Here is a 20,098-nt window from a genome sequence, read left to right as displayed (position 1 = left end):
CGGGGCTGAGAGCGATACGAAGACAAAAAGAGCAAAAATGCGTCCTCCCGAGAATGCGACTCTTTCAACTTCAACATCTGTGACTTGAAAGTCCGGACCAATCGTTCAGCGGCACCGTTTGACTGAGGCGAAAACGGCGCGGATGTCAGATGTTGAATACCATTGGCCTGGCAGAATGACTGAAATTCTGCGGACATGAATTGTGGGCCATTGTCGGAAACAATAGTCTGCGGAAGACCTTCAATGCAAAAGATAGCAGACAACGCTTGGATGGTGGCAGAGGACGTCGTGGAAGACATCCGGACAACAAAAGGAAAATTACTGAAGGCATCTACCAGAACCAACCATCGAGCATTCCAGAATGGACCAGCAAAATCGATGTGCAAGCGTTGCCAAGGGGAAGTGGCTTTTGGCCATGCAAAGACTTTCCGCGGCAGTGCGGATTGTTGTTCGGCACACGCCATGCAAGAAGAACACATATTCGTAATCACAGCATCGATTCCGAACCAAGTACAGTGCTGACGAGCAAGTTGTTTCGTTCGCACTATACCAAAATGTCCTTGGTGAAGAAGCCGTAAAACAGAGGACTGCAACGAACGTGGGACCACGACTCTGGACTGATCATTATCAGAACGCAACAACAAAACACCACGTCGAACAAAAAGTCTCTCCTTGTGAGCAAAAAATCGGCGAACCAACGGATCCTCGGTCCGAGACTGCGACAAGGGCCACTGCGTAGCAACAAAACGCAAAATGGTAGCAAGGACAGGGTCAGCAGCTGTGGCTTTAGCTACACGACGAAAATCAATAGGAAACGATTCGACCACTTCATCGGTTTCCGAATCAATGAACATGCAAGCAAGTTCGGAAGAAGCGAATGCTCTATCCTCAGCAACAGGCAAACGGGACAACGCATCGGCGTTTCTGTGCTTAGCAGTGGACCGATACAAGATATCGTATCGGTACTGCGAGAGGAAAATAGACCAGCGAATGAATTTCTGCGCTGTACGCGGAGGTACAGGCTTGTTCGGATGAAAAAGCGACGTCAAAGGTTTGTGGTCTGTGATGATGGTAAAGTGACGACCAGACAAGAAATCATGGAACTTAGTAACACCAAACACGAGAGCCAAAGCTTCTTTCTCTATCTGCGAGTAATTTCTTTGCGAAGACGAGAGCAATTTTGACGCAAAGGCAATAGGGCGATCATGTGAGCCAACTTTGTGCGCAAGCACAGCACCGATCCCGAAATCCGATGCATCTACCATCAACAAAAGGGGTTTCTGGGGATCAAATGGCGTAAGGCAAGTATTAGAAAGCAAGGCCGATTTCAACTGGCGAAAGGCGCGTTCGCATTCCGTCGTCCAGACGAACGGAACACCCTTACGGCGTAAGCTATGAAGCGGAGCTGAAATGGAAGAGGCATTGTGCAGAAAGCGATGATAACAGTTAATTTTACCCACCACACTCTGTAGCTGCTTCACATTCTGTGGCGAAGGCAAGTCTTGTGTGGCACGGAGGTGCTCTGGACTCGGATGTATGCCTGGGGCATTGATTACATGTCCCAGGTATGGTAAGTCACGAGCAAAAAACACACATTTGTCCTTCCGCAAGCGAAGACCATTTTGTCGCAATACCTGAAATAATGTTCGTAGGTGTGCTAAATGCTCGTCGGCTGTCTTTCCGGAGATCACAATATCGTCCAGATAGTTCGCAGCAGTAGGGACCGACGCACAAACAGTTTGTAAATATTGCTGAAACAATGCAGGGGCGGATGCACACCCGAATGGCAGTCTTTTGAATCGGTACAAACCAAGATGCGTGTTAACCACCAAGACGCGCTGGGATTCGGCGTCCACTGGGATTTGCAAGTACGCATCTGCTAGGTCCAACTTCGAAAAGTATTTACCTGGGCACAGTTTATCAAAAAGATCTTCCGGGTGGGGTAAGGGAAAAGTTGCAATCACTAGTTGTGGATTCACTGTTGCCTTGAAGTCCACACAAAGTCTCAGTTTTCTGGAAGGTTTTGGCAAAATTACTAAGGGTGAGGCCCAGAGAGAAGCTTGCACACGTTCAATGACACCTTGTGATTCTAAATCGTGTAATGTTCTTGCGACCTCATCACGCAATGCGTGAGGAACATTGCGTGCTCTGAAAAATTTCGGTTGCGCGTTTACTTTCAGTTCCAAATGTGCTTCATAATTCTTAGCGCAACCAAGGCCCGGTGCAAAAATGTCTGCAAATTCTTCACATAGACGAGAAACACTGTCTGAAGGCACAGTCTGATTCACTGATAGGACCTGATTTACAATAGACAAGTTAAACAACTGAAATAAATCTAAACCAAACAAGTTCACTGCAGTAGAACAACGAAGAACGTAAAATGACACAAGTTTTGTTTGTCCCTTGTATGTTGCAAGAAGAGTGCACTGTCCTAACACAGGGATCTGCTGTCCTGAATATGTAGTGAGCTTAACAGTTGCGGCACGCAACGGAGGTTTGCCCAGTTGTTTGTACGTGTCGTGATTGAGCAATGAAACTGCAGCTCCGGTATCGAGCTGGAATGGTATGACCTTGCCATTAAAGTCCAAATCTACAAAAAGTTTATTGTCCTGCTGGCGACAAGAGCGACTGTCTCGTGCAATTTGAACTGATACAGGTACAGCATCACTTGCGAATTGACGTGATTTCCGGCGACGTCGACACACAGTATTTGTGGGATGGACACAGTCACTGTTAGAGACAGTGTCACTGGACGAAGTGGAATTAACTACATGAATGTCCATGGGTGAAGGTTCACGAGCCTGAGTATTCTTGGTTCGATTCCGGCGCGAAGCAAAGGACCTGGAATGGTTGTGATTGTCTGATCTGAGCTTTTTCTGGCAAACACTTTGAACATGTCCTTTCTTATTACAGTAAAAACAAATAGCTTGGTGTGATGGGCAATTGTCACGCGAATGTCTAGTTGCACACCGCGGGCATGATTTCACTGCATTTGTGTGCTGGCGCGGCACACTTGGCTTAGAGCGTGGCGGCAGCTGTGCGGACGTGCGCGAGGGCAGTTTACTGGGCCGTGCAGCGCGCCCGGCGGGCCGGTTAATGTTACACACGGCTGGCGAAGTTGCAAATGATTCCTGAGCAAAGTCAAGCGTGTCTTGTCTATCCAATATGTCTGTCACTTGTGGAAGGGAGGGATTAACTAGTTTCAAAATCTGTTCCCGTATGCGAACATCAGAAACGTTCTGTGCTATTGCATCACGTACCATTGTATCTGAATAAGGGAGTCCACATTCACACTCAAAAGCACAATCCCGTGTAAGGCCTTGCAAAGTTGCAACCCACTCCCTATTAGTTTGACTGGCCGTACGTTTTGTACGAAAGAACGTATACCTTTTTGCAACGACATTGACTGTTTCTTTGAAATAGGCGTCCAATGCCGACAAAATTTCTTCGTAGGACAGAGTTGCTATGTCGCGTCGGGGAAACAATTTCACTATCACACGGTAGGTGGACACACCGACACAGGATAATAAGTGAGGCTGCCGCTCATTACCTTGAATTCTGTAGGCGGCGAGATGAAATCCAAATTGGCGTGACCACTCAGTCCATGTCTCCTGAGCTGGGTCGTAGGCCCTAAAAGGCGGTGCAACTGCAAGTTGTGGCTGCGGTAGCGGTGAAGCGGCGGCTGCCGCATCGTGTTGCAGTGCACGTTGACCCTGGACTAGCTGTCCAAGGGCATCCAATAACGCCTGCGTCTGCTGATTCTGCAAGCGATAAAATTTGGACAGTACATCGGGAGATTGTGGCGAAGCCATGACACAAGTAAAATCAATCAAAGAGAAAGAAGGCGGTTTGTAATGTCGGCGCCATAAATTAGAGCAATACGAAAGCGAAATCCTCTTTTAATCCTCGTCGTCATCTATAGTGTTGACAGATTGCCAACACTACGCACATTATTTAAGGGAGGCGGCCATTAAGCAAGCAGGCGGACTTGATGGCCTGAAACAGGATACTTCATAAATGCTATAAAGAAAAGTACGTAGCTGCTGGAATACTTAACTTTAATCCACTATTTGTATACAGCGTTCTTGATGAGACATTTCATACGATAACTATCAAACTATCAATTGCTATGGCGCCTTGCTAGGTCGTAGACTTTGACTTAGCTGAAGGCTATTCTAACTATCTGCTCGGCTAATGAGCGATGCTTCGTCCGTGTTGTCGCTAGCAAAGTCGTCCGTACAACTGGGGCGAGTGCGAGTCCGTATCTCGAGACCTCCCTTGTGGTGGCGCTCGGTCTGCGATCCCTGACAGTGGCGACACGCGGGTCCGACATGTACTAGTGGACCGCGGCCGTTTTAAAGCTACCACCTAGCAAGTGTGGTGTCTGGCGGTGACAGCACACTCTTGCAGTTGTAAATGGATTTAAACTCTTTCACCGATTTCATTGCTGAGTCATGTCAAATTCCAGTATGTAATTCATGGCGTTCACCAGTCTCCATAAAGGATAATCCCATTGCTTATATTGATCAATCTTGTACTCTTCCATCTAATCTCCTCGAGAGCTATAATTTTCAGCTCATGTTTGTCTAATTCTTTGCTCATACATGTGCTTTAAACTGTAACGTGAGTTGTTATTAATCCTTGTCACTTTCAGCAATACTTCACTAAGAGTGAATGTAAACCAAGAAATTACCTCCAAAAATAATACAATGTTACGGGTTTCTAGAAAACAAGCATATCTGACTGGACAAGACGTATTAAACGAAAAATAGAAACTTAGTAACATTTCTAAGGAATACCTACTGTACTGTTAACTAGAATTTACATATATCTTAGATGTGTAATTTAGCTGTGATACTAACGAATTTATCACTAAAAATATACACTGTACGTATACTCCAATTAAATGACATAGAAATTTTTCTCTTAGGGTATCACAAGGACACCCAACACACACAGCCAGTTCGTGCATTAATGACATATCCCGCTTGTATATTTAAACGTCAAATTAAATTTGCATTTTACTGTCTCATAACCCAAGTGAGGCATGTATGATGCTGTTTAATAATCAACCTACCTCCATCCATATACATTTTATCACGAACTCTTAAAATTTCTCGTTCTCTCAACAAAAAAGGCCGAAAATATCACGGGACGGGTACAGCGTATTTCTCTGCACCTTCTCTTCTTCTAGTTCGTCATGGAAAAATTGCAATCAATGGGAAATATGCTTCATTTCAGCTTTGCTGAAAATGAATTGGTTTAACCGTACACAGAAATGTTTTCCTCTCTTGATTAATGTACGACAGATAGTTCTGTACGGTAGGAATGTAACTAGAAGCTTTATTTTACACTCCTGGAAATGGAAAAAAGAACACATTGACACCGGTGTGTCAGACCCACCATACTTGCTCCGGACACTGCGAGAGGGCTGTACAAGCAATGATCACACGCACGGCACAGCGGACACACCAGGAACCGCGGTGTTGGCCGTCGAATGGCGCTAGCTGCGCAGCATTTGTGCACCGCCGCCGTCAGTGTCAGCCAGTTTGCCGTAGCATACGGAGCTCCATCGCAGTCTTTAACACTGGTAGCATGCCGCGACAGCGTGGACGTGAACCGTATGTGCAGTTGACGGACTTTGAGCGAGGGCGTATAGTGGGCATGCGGGAGGCCGGGTGGACGTACCGCCGAATTGCTCAACACGTGGGGCGTGAGGTCTCCACAGTACATCGATGTTGTCGCCAGTGGTCGACGGAAGGTGCACGTGCCCGTCGACCTGGGACCGGACCGCAGCGACGCACGGATGCACGCCAAGACCGTAGGATCCTACGCAGTGCCGTAGGGGACCGCACCGCCACTTCCCAGCAAATTAGGGACTGTTGCTCCTGGGGTATCGGCGAGGACCATTCGCAACCGTCTCCATGAAGCTGGGCTACGGTCCCGCACACCGTTAGGCCGTCTTCCGCTCACGCCCCAACATCGTGCAGCCCGCCTCCAGTGGTGTCGCGACAGGCGTGAATGGAGGGACGAATGGAGACGTGTCGTCTTCAGCGATGAGAGTCGCTTCTGCCTTGGTGCCAATGATGGTCGTATGCGTGTTTGGCGCCGTGCAGGTGAGCGCCACAATCAGGACTGCATACGACCGAGGCACACAGGGCCAACACCCGGCATCATGGTGTGGGGAGCGATCTCCTACACTGGCCGTACACCACTGGTGATCGTCGAGGGGACACTGAATAGTGCACGGTACATCCAAACCATCATCGAACCCATCGTTCTACCATTCCTAGACCGGCAAGGGAACTTGCTGTTCCAACAGGACAATGCACGTCCGCATGTATCCCGTGCCACCCAACGTGCTCTAGAAGGTGTAAGTCAACTACCCTGGCCAGCAAGATCTCCGGATCTGTCCCCCATTGAGCATGTTTGGGACTGGATGAAGCGTCGTCTCACGCGGTCTGCACGTCCAGCACGAACGCTGGTCCAACTGAGGCGCCAGGTGGAAATGGCATGGCAAGCCGTTCCACAGGACTACATCCAGCATCTCTACGATCGTCTCCATGGGAGAATAGCAGCCTGCATTGCTGCGAAAGGTGGATATACACTGTACTAGTGCCGACATTGTGCATGCTCTGTTGCCTGTGTCTATGTGCCTGTGGTTCTGTCAGTGTGATCATGTGATGTATCTGACCCCAGGAATGTGTCAATAAAGTTTCCCCTTCCTGGGACAATGAATTCACGGTGTTCTTATTTCAATTTCCAGGAGTGTAGATAGAAAAATTATTGACAGTATAAAAGATGTATTCTTCTTTTACCAGGATTATCAAATGTTCAATAAGCATCCACGAATACAGGGGAACTACTGGAAACGCAACCAATACGTTTCAGCAACTACCTTTCTTCAGTATTCAGTGCGGGCTTCCACAAGGAGTGGAACGACACCATACTAACTGTGCAAAACATAAGAGACAAAACACATTTACTTCCCAGTTATGCCATTCCTGCACAGCAACAGTTTCCAATATGTAACACGTGCCGAAAGATGAGTCATCGCATTAGCGGCGGCGACAACTTCACCTCGTTACCTCTTTCGTAAGCGTTCTGGGCCACGCAGTATGCGTGACAGGTATGCGGCTGGTCGGCGAATTGTCTGTCATCTGTAAACAACTGATCGCGCCAGCTGATAAGGAAATGCAAGTGGGGAGTGGCAAGGAGAGTCATCCACCGGTATGGTGTGGTAAATGAAGACAGCAAAAGGAAAGCTGAAGTTTTAATTTTCGCGCAGGAGGACAGTGAAAACATACCATCGTTTGACCATCACACTGACTCCCTCACAGAGGACATACTAACGGGCAGCCGTGGCGTAGAGAAGAGTTGAAAACAAATAATCCGCCTGATTCAGTTTCAAGGATTTTTTTTATATTCCAACGGACCAACTTATGTCCACAAATCAGTACTGCTTTACAAAGCATCGCTCCTACGAAACTGACCTTGCCCTTTTCTCACATGACATCCTGCGAACCACAGATGAAGGGCAACAGTCATATTCCACATTCCCAGATTCTAGAAAGCACTTGACAAGGCGCCCCACTGCAGACCAAGATACGAGCATACAGGAAAGGTCCCCAGATATGTGAACGGCTCTAACACATCTTAAGTGACAGAACCTAGTGGGTTGTCCTCAACGGCGAGTGTTCATCAGAGACAAGACTATCGTCATGAGTGCCTCAGAGGAGTGAGACAGGACCGATCCTATTCTCTGTACACACAGTACACAAATGATATGACGTGCAGGGTGAGCAGCTGTCTGTGGCGATTTAACGATGAAACTGTGTTGTATGGGAAGGTGTCGTCATTGAGCGACTGTAGGAGGGTATCAGATCACTTAAACAACATTTCCAGTTGTTGTGATGAATGTAGAAAAACGGAAGTTAGAGCACATGAGTAGGGAAAACAAGCCCGTAATATCCGAATAGAGCGTTACCAGTATGCTGCTTGACACAGCTGCTTAGATCAAATATTTGGGAGTAACGCTGCAAAGCGATACGAAATGGAAGGCGTATGTAAGGATTGCAGTAGGGAAGGTGAATGGCGGACTTCCGTTTATTGGGGGAAGTTCTGGAAAATGTGGTTCATCTGTACAGGAGGTAGGGTATGTAACACTGAAGCTGGTGTGTTTGGGATCCCCACCACCTCGGATGGTAGAAGTACATCGAAGCAATTCAGAGGTGGTCTGTTAGATTCTATATCGGTAGGCTAGCATAACACGCAAGAACTACGGAGATGTCTCGGGAATTCAAATGGGAACCCCTCGTGGGAAGGAGACATTCGTTTCGAGGAACACTATTGGCAAAATTGAGAGAATCGGCAGTTTAAGCTGACTGGAGAACGATTCTATTGCTGTCAACAAACGTTACGCGTAAGGACAACGAGGGTAAGAAGAGAAATGGGGGCTCGTAAGGAGGTATACAGACAGGCATTTTTTCTCTCGCTCTGTTTGTGAGTGGAACAGGAAAGTAAATGACTAATGGCGGTTCAAGGTACCTTCCGCCGCAGATGTAGGTACAGAATCAGTGGTGCAGCTGTCGTGTTTGACAGAGTAGCGAGGGAGTGGCAGTCCCATTCTTGTGACTATTAATAAAAAAGCTGTTTCGGAGTCAAGTATTGTGTGGAGGGTGACGTATACTTCCGTCAACACATGACCAACGAAAACTCAGATTACTGCTTGCACAAACAATATTGCATAAATGGGGGGTTGGTAACCTGTTTACAGGAGCCGGTTTTTTGTGTCGGTCTGCCCACACGACAATTTGCTGGTATCAGCCTAAATAATTTGTCAGATCCTTCCATAACAAAAGCTAGCACTAGTAGCACAATGGTAAAAGCGTTCAGATGAGACACTTATCTGAGGGAGCTCAGCACCTGAAGCCTGGTGGTTGCAGGGGCAGGCTGCATTTGCGGAGACGTGTTTTGACGTTCCATCACATAATGTTTTCCTGCCAAAATAAGATTCAAAATAAAGTTCAAGTTAGAAGATCAAGAAGCAAACAGCTTAACTATTTGTTAATGTAATGGCCTGGTGCTGTTAAACTGTTCTGAAGACAGAACAGAAGTGATTATATCTTAGAAGTTAACCAAGTGCGACCCACATAACCGTTAAAAAATAAAAATTAAAAAACCTAAAAGTCTTCTCTATGAATTTCTTTCCATTACTGCGCCATTTTACATACTTGTACGCAAAAAGCGCTCTCTGAATAATTAAAGTTCTGGAAACATCGAAAAACGGGCTTAAATCACTACTTTTTCATAAGCGCTTCTTTATTTATTTATTTATTATTTCAAAGTATGAAAAGTGAACTTGTTGCGAAGCCAAGTTGTTTCTTTCATCATGCCTTTGGTTCTAAGTTCTCTGCACTCGTCATTCTGGATATCGACGTTACCTCTCAAAGACAAAATCGAAACCGTTCGTACGTCAGAACTAAAGTGTGGCGATCTCTCACGCAATGCTGTCATCCCGTGGTTGAAGACTGGTACAAATTTTCTTCAGCACGAGAATTCAAATGTCATTCAATTACACGCCGTCGTCCTTCCTGCTGAAGTTCCTGGGGTGTTTTGCGGCGGGTTTTAAGGTGAAATCCATTCTACCCACGACGGCGTAATATCCCGGAAGATCTTATTTATTGTGGGAGGAGCAAGTTGTTTCCTCAATTTCTGTTGGAATCTTACAGGTATCATCCTAGGTCCAGGTTGCTCTCCGCTCCTGACAGACTTTAATTGATTTTCTATTCCTAGATCACTTACGTAAATATGTGACAGTCAGGCGTTTATTCGGGGATTGAAAAGAGACTTTGTTTTAAGAATTTTTGTACTGAAACAAACTCACAAGATCGAATTCAGTATTTCGCTCTTTCTCTGTGATCTCAGGTTGCGGATCATTTATGGGCACGGGGCAAATAAACAAGCAACTTCTATCAGTTTACGGCCTTTAGTTGCGCTGTTCATCTAATTACGTGGTTCATCAGTTGTGATAAGTAAATATACGATATTACGTACCTACTGTGCAAGTAATTAAGAATTTACTCATGTCATTACGTTAATAGCACTGGTAATGCAAAAGGAGCGACAGGATTTGTGCGTCAGGAATTGTCTGCTATTGTTTGCGAACAGCAGTAAAACTTTCAGTTAAAGCATGTCTCATGGAAACAAAGCAGCAGCTGCTCAGTGGGATGCTACTACACTAGCAGCAGGCAACAACCAGTCAGGGAACTTGACGGTGCCGGTGAAAGGTAGATGGGAGGATGATTCATCCCTAAATCGTCCACGTTAGATTCCTCCAACGTTCAAGGATATTACAGAATAATAAAGACACGACACATTCAGAATAGCGTTCTGTTTCATGTTGTGTTCTTCAGAGAACGAAAATGCTGTGACTTTACTGTTATAATTAATCAACTGACTTGTTTTTAAGTGTGTTTTACATCACGCTAAATTATTTACGGCTTAACAGCTAACACAGCATCTCAGACAAGTTGAAGTAGTGTGAAGGACCGGAACTAATGGAGGACTCCAGCCTCCAACTTACCACTTATTTCTTTCTCGTCCTTCCTAACTTCACAGTTTCGCCACGATGTTCAAGGAAAAGCACCATATCGGAAGCAAGCAAAATATTACAATTAAAAAAAAATGGTTCAAATGGCTCTGAGCACTGTGGGACTTAACTTCTGAGGTCATCAGTACCCTAGAATTTAGAACTACTTAAACCTAACTAAAGACATCACACACATCCGTGCCCGAGGCAGGATTCGAACCTGCAACCGAATCGATCGCGCGGTTCCAGATCGTAGCACCTAGAACCGCTCGGCTACCCCGGCCGGTTATTACAATTCAAATCAGGTATTTGATAGTAATAAATCAATAGATTTGAGTGAAGGATGTAATTCTCCCAGATACGTTCAGTCTCGTTGTGTGACATGTGTTTCAATTCCCATAACTTCTTCAGTGGCATCACCTCCGTGCAGAGTAGCACGTTGTTCACTGTGCAGAGTATAAGGAGTACCCATGTCAGAACTCCTCGCACCCGTGCCGAATGCTGTAGAAACTGCATTTGCTGGCTCAGAGTCCACCTCAAATCTGTACGCGTAGAGGTACTGGAGACTTCAAACACTTAATCTGACTGGACGGAATGGATACGTTGATAATTCATTACTCATATTCGAGAGGAATGGCGTTCAAACCTCAATCCGAACATCCATAGTTCTGCTTTCCTGAATCATTTTTGGAGATTTCCAGTGTGGTACCTTTGAAACGCCCACTGGTAAGTTGATCGCACATCCTTGGCCGTTTGGAGAGTGTGCTACATCGGTGAAGACTTGGATTTTGACGAAACGTTAACTTACAATTTCCATTTTCGCATCAACACCCTCAGATACGTGTCAGTATTTCAAGGTAAAGAAGAGGAAAGGGAATGAAGTAGACAGTGGGCATTTATCAGACACTTTGTACCAACAACTGCCGAAAAAGAAAATTCTGAACCTAGCGGTACGTTTGCTAGGTTTTGGTTTTAATAGGCCCATGTCGCAGGCTTCAGCGAATTCGTAAGCTATCGCAAAGACAGCCGATAAATGACACCAGATCAGTAGTTATACAGAGTAAGGGGGTCTAAGTCAAGACACTCCAAATATGTTGTTGTCTCCAGTCCGAAAACTGGTTTCAGCTCTCTGTCCAACTCTGTCTTGTGTAAGCGTTATAATCTCCGAATAATTACTAAAACTTGCAAACTTTTGAATCTGTTTACTGAATGCAGAATGAAACAGTATACTATTGAGGTGCGGTTATCGCAAAGTTATAGTGACGAATTTCCTGATTTCGAGAGTGATTTTTAACATTTATAGTCGTCGATGAACGACATTCACTTTGTTTTCCGAATGGAGATACATTTTTCTGTGTCATTTGTAAGGAGCTCCTACGAAAATTCAATGTCAAAGCTAAGCGCCGCAAACCACAGTCCCCATTTCAGGACAAGAGGCTCCACAAACGTCTGCCCTGTTATACTAAATTCAAACAAACAAGTAATTCATGTATGGGTTCTCTCTTTACCTGTCCGCTTGAAGTCCAACATTCTGTCTTCTGCTTTTGCTGATAGGGCTATTCAGACATTCACAATATATACGATAGTCGAAAAAGTGAATATCATTCATCGATGTGCCGTCAAAATATTAGAGTAGCAGTGCGGTTGTAGGCTGAAGAGCATCCAGATCGTGACAAGCACTCACGACTTGCTTTTGAAAACGTTATAAAAAGTTCTGGAAACGGCAATTGAAAAGAAGAAAATCTACGTTGACTCCAAGAATGGATAAACACAACCGTCATGGTCCGTCGACGTTTGGTACGCGTTTTTCAAGACCCGCATTATTGGCCCGTGTTTTATTGATGGGAATCTAAATACACTCAAGTACCTAGAGCAACCCTAATATGTACTGCTGCCGCAGTTACTGGAAGACAACCCGCTGTCATAAGGCAGTCAGCGTTGGCACCAACATGGCGGAACGCCCTAACACGAGGACACCTTACCAACCATGTGGCGAGCATGGGCTCACGTTACAGAGCTTCCACGGCTGTCCGTGGTGATCGCCCACTTTATTAAGAACCATGACCATCGTCCCTCCCCCTATGTAACGACCATGGGAACGTCATTTATCGCAGATACTTCTGTGTAACTTTTGGCTTTGAATAGAAGTCTTTCCTGTTTATCGCATTGCATACTTTTTCAGATACCTTCTGCACTATACCATACCAGTTCGTTCTATATATGGTCGATGTTTCATAGAGCTATATTACTTGTAGGAACAAATTATGAGGAACTTACTTGTGTCCTCAAAGTTAGCACTCCAGTGTATACTCGTCCCTTCATTGGAAATGTAACTAAAATATTCCCCACTCTTTGACTGGTCGTTTTCATTTTACAAACATACCAGCTAAAAAAATCAGTGTTTCTCATTCCGCTTCAAAATTTCTCTCCCCTTAAAATTCTTCCTTTAGGATGCATACAGTAATGTAGATTTCCTATTAATAATCCATTGCCTCTTGCAAAGTTATGTTCTAAACTGCCCACAATGTTCCACAGTCACAATTGTTGTAACTTGTTCTCAGTCTCACATCACTATATTCAACTTCGCTTAATTATTATGTAATGTTTACGTGCGATGTTTTTTCGAACATATTAAGAAACGAAAGAAATTTTATCTTTCACCTCTAATTTCTCTTTTTTTATTTTTTTATAGTATTTGGATCAACATGGTCCCGGTAATCGCTGTACAGTTAATGTACTAATGTATTAAAAACGATTCTTTCCCCTTTCCCTTTCACTGTAACACTCTCCAGTGCAGTTTCATTTGGAAGATTTCTTCCACGCAGTGAAAGGCACTATATAGCCGCGCGGAATTAGCCGAGCGGTCGTAGGCGCTGCAGTTACGGACTGTGCGGCTGGTCCCGGCGGAGGTTCGAGTCCTCCCTCGGGCATGGATGTGTACGTTTGTCCTTAGGATAATTTAGGTTAAGTAGTGTGTAAGCGTAGGGACTGATGACCTTAGCAGTCTAGTCCCATAAGATTTCACACACATTTGAACATTTTTGAAAGGCACTATAAGGGCACAATGCGAAAGCGTGATTAGATTTTTTTAGCGCACTAGCTATGTCTCTCTGTTTGCGTTTCAGGTGTTCAGTTGAATGTGGAATGACCACTTCGTAACTTGTGTGCTCATCTTTGTAAAATTACGACTTGTATAAAATCACAAACATACCTCTATCACACAGCCATTTCCACCTAACAGAGTTGATATGGGCCAAGATTAAACAATTAGTTGCCAAGGGTACTAACAAATCACACGGACGATCGCTTAGTAACCTACTTTACCGCCTAGAAGACCTTTGCGTGTCACATTTATCTGACATGATCCATAAATCATATATAAAAAGCGAGAATGAGATTTCTTACACAATTTATGGTTTTTATCATCGTACGATGAGTAACACATGATTTTTCGTATAGAAATGCTGCAGATACCCTAGTCAATACACCCAGAAAAATTATAAAAGAGAGTCCCTTAAGACTGATCCTAGCCAAAGTCAGACACTCTTCAATCTCTATCGCTGTTCGTTCTGTATCATCAACACAGATATCAACGCCGTACTGGAGAATATACGATGGTGAATATACTAACATTTCTAAGTATCTTAGTAAATGATGTATAGTGAATGAATTAGTATGGTATTTTGCTAAGCCCTATGCTCAAAAATCTCTTTTACGATTGGCAGTTGTTGTACTAGAAAAGATATTTCGTTGTGTATGCTACAGGAGCACATACCACGGATGAAGGTCCCTTGATGGTTGAAGACCTGCGTATTTGTCTTAATAGTAAAATCTCTTGATGATGAGCGTCACGTGTTATCCAAGAATAATGCAATCACTTCATTTCCTTTTTAAATCTCGGTGGTTATAGCTATTAACTCCCTAGAGCACTTGTCCCTCTGTGAAATCAAATTGTGTTCTTTGGGATGAATGTATCCATCACTATCGTTACTAGATCGTTTCCTCTATAATATCCCCAACAAGGGAAGGTGAAGCTACAGATATACAAGAGGAGACATGAAATGGATCCTTTGCAGATTCCAGGATGGAAATATTAATTTAGCTTTCCTGTCTGTGACTGTTTCTCCATTTTTCCATAGCTTTAACTTTAAACAACATATGCACCGCTATGGGGGGAAAAGAATGTAAGACCGAGACAGTATATTTGATGAAAACTGAGTGAAATATTTTATGTGGTCTTCGGGGTTTTATCCTGTTAACGTGTAGATTGTGATAGGTTCAGATGACGCTCTTATCGTGTAGGCTGAGCAGATGTGGTACCAGGCACTGGTGTGACCGTCCACGGCACACCTGAGTCATGATGGTGTCTGGAAGCGTTGCGCTAAGAAGGCTCCATGTAGAGACGTGACGTGAAGCGATGGCAGACAGGAGCTGCCGCCTGTTGACGAGCCGATGAACATGCCGTGAATAAGGCCTGGTTTCCCAAGAAGCGGGAATTTTGCACCACGTACTACATGGTGCGCTCGGCGTAGTGTGTCATCTCGACAGCAACAAAACAGTGAAGGTGTCTTCAGACTGAGCCCAATGTCTAGAGCGTCGGCGCTTTAAGTCAGGCGTGACAGGACAACTGTTTCCGGACGAGTCTAATGCTTGTACTTTGCGTCTCTGTGAAGCAGTTGCCGCAAGTCAAGTAAAGCTCGTGTGTAAAATAACTATAAAGTGTGCTAAAAAGCTAGGAGTGAGTTGCAGCGTCGCGAAACGTAAATTTTTAATTGAAGCAGTGGTAAAAATGTATTGCTAACTGTTTTCCTGGTCTTCGCATAAGTCTAGAGCAAGTAATATTGTTCATCACGTCCCTTATGTGTGTAGCAGTCAGCAAACTAAGGAGTTTTCCCTTTTCTTTGAGCACTTCAGATAAATTACCAACACTTTCATTGCACACCCTTCCCAGACAGCATGTGTGGACTCGATAGTTATTGCGCTTGCGGTTTCATTTCCTGGACAAATCTGCACGGGGTGGCCGTGCGGTCTGGGGCTCCTTGTCTCTGTTCGCTCGGCTCCCCCCGTCGAAGGTTTGAGTCCTCCCTCAGGCATGCGTGTGTGTGTTTTCCTTAGGATAAGTTAGTCTACGTTAGATTAAGTAGTGTGAGAGCATATGGACCGATGATGTCAACAGTCAGGTCCCATAGGAAATTAACACCAAATCTTTTGCAAACATTTGCGCATCGTATTTGAGTTTTGCATCCCGGCCGACTCAAAACACACTATCCACGCGGCGCAAAGTTCCTGTTCCTAACCGAGCGAGGTGGCGCAGTGGTAGCACACTGGAGTCGCATTCGGGAGGACGACGGTTCAATCCCGCGTCCGGCCATCCTGATTTAGGTTTTCCGTGATTTCCCTAAATCGCTCCATGCTGCACCTTCCATTGTTGGGGATATTATAGAGGAAACGATCTAGTAACGATAGTGATGGATACATTCACGCCAAAGTACACAATCTGCTGGGGTGGTTCCTTTGAAAGGGCACGGCCGACTTCCTTCCCCATCCTTCCCTAATCCGATGAGACCGATGACCTCGCTGTTTGGTCTCTTCCCCCAAACAACCAACCAATCCTGCTCCTATGAAAATCAGGCTTGAAGTTGTCACATTTGTCGCCGAATCAACTGCAGTGTAATATATTAGTTTGACGAGGTCAGGTGTTGCACAGGCATTCTTCGAACAGAGGACTGATGATCGCCACTACAAAAAGTTTGTTTTCGTAATGAATTAAATAATCTACTATCTGCATGTATGTTTTATTTGTGCACGAGTGTCATGAGATGGAAGACACAGCGTATCAGCATAAGGACAGTGGTCGCATAAAGATTCTAATCGACGGGGTCCGGGGCATCGTCTCGCCTGTGCTGATTTTTAAGCACAAATATTGTTTTACATTCGCGTGAGACACCTTAGGAATCTAACACTCTATACTCTCCTGTAGTGTCTTCAGAACTGTTTAACTGACCTTTGCCGTTATGTTAACATCGTGAATTTGTATTGTACTATTATTTTAAGTCTTAGTGAGTTGTGCAGAAAAAAGTAATCGATGATGCGGATTCAGAAGAGATTTTCGCGAAGTCGACCTGATCTGGTAACTATTACTCTAAACGTGAATTCCGTTTTGTGGTTGCCTCATCTGAACAGTTTTTATCTCTGCGGAAGTTTTTATTGGCTGAAGTGTCTGTCACATTGTCTAAAATAACAGCGGCAAACTATAGCGTGGGTAGCCCATCACAAGACACCAGCGTCCTACAGGCACGTGCAGTTTGCATCCCGGCCGACTCAAAACACACTATCCACGCGGCGCAAAGTTCCTGTTCCTAACCGAGCGAGGTGGCGCAGTGGTAGCACACTGGAGTCGCATTCGGGAGGACGACGGTTCAATCCCGCGTCCGGCCATCCTGATTTAGGTTTTCCGTGATTTCCCTAAATCGCTACTAAACACCTTTTTCCAAAGCTGTTTCACAGAGGAAGACCGCACTGCAGTTCCTTCTCTAAATCCTCGCACAAACGAAAAAATGGCTGACATCGAAATAAGTGTCCAAGGAATAGAAAAGCAACTGGAATCACTCAATAGAGGAAAGTCCACTGGACCTGACGGGATACCAATTCGATTCTACACTGAGTACGCGAAAGAACTTGCCCCCCTTCTAACAGCCGTGTACCGCAAGTCTCTAGAGGAACGGAGGGTTCCAAATGATTGGAAAAGAGCACAGATAGTCCCAGTCTTCAAGAAGGGTCGTCGAGCAGATGCGCAAAACTATAGACCTATATCTCTTACGTCGATCTCTTGTAGAATTTTAGAACATGTTTTTTGCTCGCGTATCATGTCATTTCTGGAAACCCAGAATCTACTATGTAGGAATCAACATGGATTCCGGAAACAGCGATCGTGTGAGACCCAACTCGCCTTATTTGTTCATGAGACCCAGAAAATATTAGATACAGGCTCCCAGGTAGATGCTATTTTTCTTGACTTCCGGAAGGCGTTCGATACAGTTCCGCACTGTCGCCTGATAAACAAAGTAAGAGCCTACGGAATATCAGACCAGCTGTGTGGCTGGATTGAAGAGTTTTTAGCAAACAGAACACAGCATGTTGTTATCAATGGAGAGACGTCTACAGACGTTAAAGTAACCTCTGGCGTTATGGGACCATTGCTTTTCACAATATATATAAATGACCTAGTAGATAGTGTCGGAAGTTCCATGCGGCTTTTCGCGGATGATGCTGTGGTATACAGAGAAGTTGCTGCATTAGAAAATTGTAGCGAAATACAGGAAGATCTGCAGCGGATAGGCACTTGGTGCAGGGAGTGGCAACTGACCCTTAACATAGACAAATGTAATGTATTGCGAATACATAGAAAGAAGGATCCTTTATTGTACGATTATATGATAGCGGGACAAACACTGGTAGCAGTTACTTCTGTAAAATATCTGGGAGTATGCGTACGGAACGATTTGAAGTGGAATGATCATATAAAATTAATTGTTGGTAAGGCGGGTACCAGGTTGAGATTCATTGGGAGAGTGCTTAGAAAATGTAGTCCATCAACAAAGGAGGTGGCTTACAAAACACTCGTTCGACCTATACTTGAGTATTGCTCATCAGTGTGGGATCCGTTCCAGGTCGGGTTGACGGAGGAGATAGAGAAGATCCAAAGAAGAGCGGCGCGTTACGTCACCGGGTTATTTGGTAACCGTGATAGCGTTACGGAGATGTTTAATAAACTCAAGTGGCAGACTCTGCAAGAGAGGCGCTCTGCATCGCGGTGTAGCTTGCTCGCCAGGTTTCGAGAGGGTGCGTTTCTGGATGAGGTATCGAATATATTGCTTCCCCCTACTTATACCTCCCGAGGAGATCACGAATGTAAAATTAGAGAGATTAGAGCGCGCACGGAGGCTTTCAGACAGTCGTTCTTCCCGCGAACCATACGCGACTGGAACAGGAAAGGGAGGTAATGACAGTGGCACGTAAAGTGCCCTCCGCCACACACCGTTGGGTGGCTTGCGGAGTATCAATGTAGATGTAGATGTAGAGTTAATTTGAAAGAAATTACAAGAAAAATGCTCCCTATTTTCTACGTAAACATTCAGTTCGTTTTCTCTTTGCCCTATGTCAGCAGTTGTTATCATTACTCTCCGTGAATCGAACATGACGTCAGCTGCCACACAGTGTATGTCCCTTGTTTACAGCTTTCTTATTTGCCACAAGAGAAGGTCCTAAGCCCCTCATTGCTCTGGCCGCTGCGCTCGCTCTCAGCTCTGGCGGACACGTCTCCCTTATCACCTGGCGGGATCAGAGAGGAGGCGCCGGCCAGCCGCTTACCTGTGGTGCAGACTGCGTGGTGCACCTCAGAGATTCAAGAGATAACAAGCTGACGCCGTCTCCGCTGTTAATAGGGACATCCGTCTTTCGTCACACACCGTGTTTCAGAATGATGTTCCTGGAAATTCTTGTCCTCACCAGAGCCGTAACTGATAAAGGTGACAACACTACGTGCACCATTGAATTCTGTTCAACATGACCACGCGAAGTGGCCGCGTTTTAAGGCGCCATGTCTCGGATTGCGCGGCCCCTCCCCTCCCGAGGGAGCGTCGGGTTCTCCCTCGGGCAGGGCTGTGTGTGCTGTTCTTAGCATAAGTTAGTTTAAGCTAGTTTAAGTAGTGTGTAAGTCTCGGGACCGATGACCTCAGCAGTCTGCTCTCTTAGGAATTCACACATCATGGTGTCATAGCACTCTTCGTGCAAGCATTCGGTTTATGTTCCACAACTGTACAGTACTGGTATTGGTTACCGTTTCGAGTAGTTCTAGTGGGTGCTGCTATATTTTAAGTTCCATCCGGTGCTTAAAACAAAACAAAAAATCTGATAGTTGTGGCTTTTTGTTTCTAAAGGAAATTTCCCAACGTTTTCCTGTCGCGCTCAAGTTGCTTTTTCTACGGAAACAAATAAAGAGAAATTTGATTGTCAGTGAACGGTAAACATAATTCACTTGTGCTATATCAGTCCTTGATTGCAATTATGCTACACCACATTGTGTCTGACATAGATGATGATGATGATATGAAAGTTCCTGGCAGATTAAAACTGTGTGCCCGACCGAGACTCGAACTCGGGACCTTTGCCTTTCACGGGCAAGTGCTCTACCAACTGAGCTACCGAAGCATGACTCACGCCCGGTACTCACATCTTTGCTTCTGCCAGTATCTCGTCTCTCATTCTGGATAATGATGATGATGATGTTTGGTTTGTGGGGCGCTCAACTGAGCGGTTATCAGCGCCCGTACAAATCCCCAACCTTTACTCAGTCCAGTCTCGCCTCTTTCATGAATGATGACGATGATGAGGACAACACAAACACCCAGTCATCTCGAGTCAGGTAAAAATCCCTGATCCCGCCGGCAATCAAACGCGAGTCTGACATGGAATCAAAGTGGAGAAATGTACCCCGTTGCTTCTCTT

At 45.1% G+C, this 20,098-nt stretch overlaps 1 non-coding gene across 1 annotated transcript; it reads right to left on the bottom strand.

Moving 5' to 3' along the window:
* Nucleotides 1-19,727: 19,727 nt before the first annotated feature.
* On the bottom strand, nucleotides 19,728-19,802 carry Trnas-uga (transfer RNA serine (anticodon UGA)). The gene has a single exon. It is a non-coding gene; the product is annotated as a tRNA-Ser (tRNA).
* Between the last annotated feature and the right edge of the window lie 296 nt (nucleotides 19,803-20,098).

Source organism: Schistocerca serialis, chromosome 1 (assembly GCF_023864345.2).
Source record: "Schistocerca serialis cubense isolate TAMUIC-IGC-003099 chromosome 1, iqSchSeri2.2, whole genome shotgun sequence".
Lineage (NCBI taxonomy): Eukaryota > Metazoa > Arthropoda > Insecta > Orthoptera > Acrididae > Schistocerca > Schistocerca serialis.
This window is presented reverse-complemented; position numbering and strand designations above follow the sequence as displayed.